This window comes from Dreissena polymorpha, chromosome 2, assembly GCF_020536995.1.
Source record: "Dreissena polymorpha isolate Duluth1 chromosome 2, UMN_Dpol_1.0, whole genome shotgun sequence".
In the NCBI taxonomy this organism is placed as follows: Eukaryota; Metazoa; Mollusca; class Bivalvia; order Myida; family Dreissenidae; genus Dreissena; species Dreissena polymorpha.
The window spans coordinates 117,512,217-117,517,693 of record NC_068356.1 but is presented as its reverse complement, the minus strand read 5'-3'; the positions used below and the strand labels follow the sequence as shown (position 1 = coordinate 117,517,693).

At 36.4% G+C, this 5,477-nt stretch overlaps 1 long non-coding RNA gene across 1 annotated transcript; it reads right to left on the bottom strand.

Annotated features, from left to right (window-relative positions):
- Positions 1–1,060: 1,060 nt before the first annotated feature.
- Positions 1,061–2,317, bottom strand: LOC127870414 (uncharacterized). The gene is made up of 2 exons (XR_008044806.1): positions 2,010–2,317; positions 1,061–1,676 (listed from the first exon to the last, which is right to left on the bottom strand). It is a non-coding gene; the product is annotated as an uncharacterized LOC127870414 (long non-coding RNA).
- Positions 2,318–5,477: the final 3,160 nt, after the last annotated feature.

Here is a 5,477-nt window from a genome sequence, read left to right as displayed (position 1 = left end):
ACCAATAAATGTTTTAGAGTGCTTTAGAAAATACAAAAAGAAGGGGCGGTTCTATGATACGCGCACAGCTTAGTTACAGTAATAAGGCTTTGATAAACTTAATCTTCTCTCCAAGGAGTCACATGCGTAACAATCTTTACTATTTTCTCCTTTCCAACGAACGCGCCTCTTCCAATACGATCGTTCACAACGGCATTTGCCGCCGCAGTAGCACCGCTCGAATGTAGACAACTTCACTCAGACGAGAGGCAGTACAGTCTTAAACGCGTGTAAGTCAGTGGCTTATCTTTATTAATAAGTTTTCTGCAACGTTTTTTTTTATTGATTGCCAGAAATAAATAGCATTCGTCATCAACGGACAATTTTGCAGCAGTAAGACAACGTTGCAAAATAACTTTTGGACAGGCAACCGCTGTGCCTTTAGTATTAACTACATTATTGTATTCGGTATCTGTATTTGTCAGATTTTTTTTTCTTTTCTGATCTGTATGCGAATATGATCATCTAAATGTTCTATGGCATCGCATTTTGAAATTAATTTACTCTTCAAAACGTTACCACCAGCGTAATAGTGATCATACAGAAATCTCTAATAACATAAACATCTGAACTTCCTACGTATCTTTCACTCAACTTGATTAACGATAATGTTGCCAAGAGCTTGAACCGATTTGATACTGTACACGGTTGCGCTTATAACAGAATGAGAAGTGTGACTGTCCATTAAATCTGTATGATACAAAGCAACGTGAATCGGCGAAGCAGGAAACGCAGACCCACTACGAGAGGTGTTAAACTGACTCCACGTATTAAAATAGTTAAAATATTTAATGTTTGAGCTATCACTTTTTTACTGTACGATAAATTTCGACATCTTAGACGTCAGGTGTCCAAAGCTGTCTCCATCCAAACCACTTTCGCATATTTTGTCGTTGATTCCTGTCTCCAAATATTTACCTGAACACGCAAACATACCACTTAATAAACGAATCCCACTACAATAAAAACGAAAGATTTAGGTTTAGTAAGAATACCTGACATAAAAATAGCGTACGCCTAATGTATTTTGTTTGTGTTTCTTTTTATGCAAATAACAATCAAAATCAATTAATTTAAGGACATCAATGTCAAGTCAAATGCGTGTGCTAAATTTAAAAGACACGTCAAATAAAAACAATACAACATGCAAAAAACAACAACTTATGTTTAAGGTTTTCTACAACTAATAATAAAATTAAAAGACAACCGGTTCTTTATTTTGCTTTTCGTTATTCTGGTTGTGAGCAATACCTTATTAAGGTTTTAATGACATAAACGTCTGATTTTAACATCCAACCAATTTTAACATTTTTTTTACAGACAGCGGTATATGAAACTCAAATCATGTACACAATAACTCATTATTATAACATTACATTATATTAATTCACGTTATGATTGACCGATAACAACAACAGAATTACTAGTATTTTTTAGAATAAAAAATCAATTTCATGTTTGTATATGTTTCATGCGTTATACGAATTTACAGTCGTAACCATGCATCAATTTGCCAATCACACGCGTCGGATCATTTCTTAGGCGCTTGGAAACGCTCGTTATTCGGATTCAGCTGGTTACCATGGTTATCAAGGTCAGCTTTGGTCACTCTGTCCATGTACCCTGTCTGATGCCACCTGAAAATAATAAATTAAAGTGGATTTTCATTTAGTTGCAATATAATATCCACATTATCCCTATACATTTTATTACCTTTATGTCCAATCACGATACATGAATATACAAGCATGACACGCATGATGAGAAACAAGAATATTATTTTTTTTAAATTCGTTCAAACGCTAACAATATAAATAATACAGTAATTATAAAACGCCAAAATATTGAAATGATAGTAATACTTGCTACCGATACCTTGTGTTCTATGAATTAAAAATACCACAATCAACTAAAAAGCAACAGCAGCAGCAACAACGACAAGCCATTTATTTAACACGGTATTAACTTACTCGAAGCACGGATTGTTCTGGTTACACTAGGCGCTCTTATCTTCCATTTTCCTACGAGTCTCCATATCCGCCCTTTGTTTTCCCATAAGACACGCTTCATCTATAAAATATACTAACAAACATGTAAGATATTTAATTGAACTATAAAAGCTAACATGGTACACAATAACAGAAAAAGGAAAAAGATCATCATCAATACAAACATATATTATGTAAAATTTTACAGTCGTCCGTCAAATGATTTGTATAATCGATGTATATAATATAATATTGCATTTCTTTAAATTAAATACAAAACAGAATTACACAAAAAATAATACATTGTCAACAGTTTAATTTGTTCGAATTAGAGAAACATTCGCAATGCACGTAACTCAAAATGATATAAAAAAATTAATATATCCTTTTTATACGCGCACATAAACATAAACCTGTTTAATGGAATGATATCAGTTTAAGATTGCCTTCAAATATGAGTGAACCGTAAATGTAAAGCTTTCTTTATTGTATAACCTTGACTGGGCTAGATTTTCAGAAAATGATAGTCATGAGCATGTTTCGTTGCTTCGTCGCCATGTCTGTACTTCAATGTACAGGGTCGTCGTTTTCGGAAAAGAACACGCAATCAACTCCATATCTCGTACATACAAAACAAAAAATCATTTATATAATTTACGTACGCTGGTTATGTAAGGCTAAATGAGTACAGGCAAAAAAAAATCGCACACTGTTAATATGAATGTGGTTGTCCATTGAATGAACATGTTATGTTGTCTGTGTGTATATATTCGTATACAAATAAATGTATTTATGTGCAGAAATTCACATTTCATCAATATATATACGGAATATTACGCTATTCAATTGTTCCATGTGTTTGTATCAGTCGATAGGCTTATGTGATGACGTATCTCACGAGAGGCGGAGCTTCGAGTGTGATACGAAATAACGCAAGCCACGAGACTCATACAAACACTTGTAACAATTGACTTGCGTAATATTCCTTTATTATATACAACTTTGAATCATTTAAGTTAAAGAATGAGTTAAAGTGTTCATAATTAACCAAGACTGCTCTTATAATTTTCTGTATTCAAAGTGACGTCATTAAAAGGCGTCCGGCAATTATGGTGATACGGAAATGAAAAACTAACGAGTAGCATAATACGGAAATTATTTCTGTGCAGTTGTATTGGAACATAAAGCAGGTATATGATAAGGTAATTTATTAGTCGTCAATGAACCATACACAATACTTGCATCCACATACCTATTGATAGTCGAAAGTCGTTTAAAAGGACTCAATCAGGCTCGAACAAGTGTACTTCGGATTAAAATGCCTTTTTCAAAACACTCGGCCATCGGTACCAATATTTGCATTTATTCATATAATACTTAATAAAAATGATCCACGTTTTAAAAAAAACACCGAATCATTTCGACTTGAAATTGTATAACGTTCATATGACAAATGTTCATTAAAGGCCCGGTCACACAGCGAATTACGGCTTTATCACGTACATTTTTTTTTTGAAAATCTGGTGGACGTAGTCTTAAGTGGTAATTGCTTGTCAATGTTGGCTTGGCTGTGCTTTGAACATGGTGTGTATTTGGTTTGGCCGTCGGCGGCTGCTCAACTGCTTAAACAATGCCTAAGCACGGCTAACCACTACCAGCCGCGTTTCGCTTAGAAATAGGTTCGCGCGAGTTTAAACGCGGGCAAAAAAAGAAGCAAGTTACCACGGCTAGCCGCGGCCTTATCGCGGCTGGTGCACCGCTTATCACGTGTTGAGCACGGTCGTTAAACGGGTACTCCACTGCCATAGCACTGTCCAATCACGGCTCGGCCTCGTCGGAAGCGCAGATTGACACGTATAAAATCGGCCGCGCACGGCTGGTCCTCGCGAATGTCGATCTACTACAGTCCAAGTTCGTTCGCTGTTCTCAACTAAAAAATGCCCAGAAAGAAGGGTTCCCCTGCAAAGAAGAATTCAACTAAGTATACGAAGATCAAGGCCAATGCCCCACATGAGAATGATTCTCTTCAAGCCTTACAGGCAACGGTTCATGTTCAGGCCGAGGTCCATGCTTCTCTAGCTAAGGCTACCAGTGCAGACCCCTGCCCTTGGGCTGATACTTACCATGTTGATCCTGGAGAAGCGGAGACTTCTGTTGATGGTCAGTACATTTTTGCAATTTTGTTAATTTCAAATTTACATTTTGAATTTCTATTAAGAAATAACAATTAGAAGCCCGCGATGTCATTGTTCTGCAGACCCTCCTTGAACTCATTTTATAGTAGATGTGGGCATCAGAGTAGGATCCCGTGCCGCTTACGTCCATCCACAGGAACGTGAAGTCAGAAGACACGACTGCTCGGAGTATAACACTGGAGCAGCCTTTATAATTGAGGTAATCGGATCCAGTGTTGGCAAGAGCTTTACACGCAATATTGCTCCCATCTATAGCCCCGATTACATGCAGAAAATTCCACTGGTCCTCGGTGTCAAGCGGCGAGAGCATCTCATGAGCATACTCGTGGTCGATGGCCTCGCAGACTTTACGCACAACCAAACTGATGTTGTTGTGGGGGGAGACCCTCCAGGCATATAGAATCTCGTGGTACTTCGAGCAAATTGAATATGGTACACATTTGTCATATTTCAATATGTTTGAATTTAATATTATTGGAATAAAACACTCAAAATGGGAAGCAGATTATCGGAATATTATTTGTGTATGTTTTAACTCTTACATTTATGAATATGCTTTATGTATTATACATAATATGGCCGTAGCGGTAGTGTAACAATGAAATAACAGAAGAATCTGAAAATTTATTTTAGTTAACAGTTAATACAGAACCGACGGTTTCATCATTTATAAGCAGGCATGATTTCTTTAGTTAATGGACACTTGTATTTGTTTCTCTATAAACCAACCGGGTATTTCAAATAAATACAATAATTCGGAAATAAACATGTTGCATTTTTTTTACTTTGCACTGCTTGTAAAAACGATCACAAGTTTATCTTTCAACGTATTTAAATACTGAGCTATATTGCAAGGACAGGCAATGTGAAACGGGCTGCAGACCATAATGGGATCTCTTACCCATACGTCACGGAATTGACCGTAGATTACGCAATCTCTTGCACGACGGTTACATTACATTCACCTCTGTGTTGGGCTCAGAACGGACTATTGTTATGAAAGCGTCTCAGTCATGTCATGATCATACCAAGCGTTCATCATTGAGGTTACAGTATACTAAACAATCTCTTGCACGACGGTTACATTGCATTCACTGCATTAAAGAAAACCATCTCATACCATGATATCTTATATCAGTCTAAATTCATTATTATAAAATTGATATGGTATCCTGATGTTAAGAAACCAACATACATACACACGTCGAAGCAATTCCTAACGTCACTCTATAAACATTATGTTCAATTGTTGACA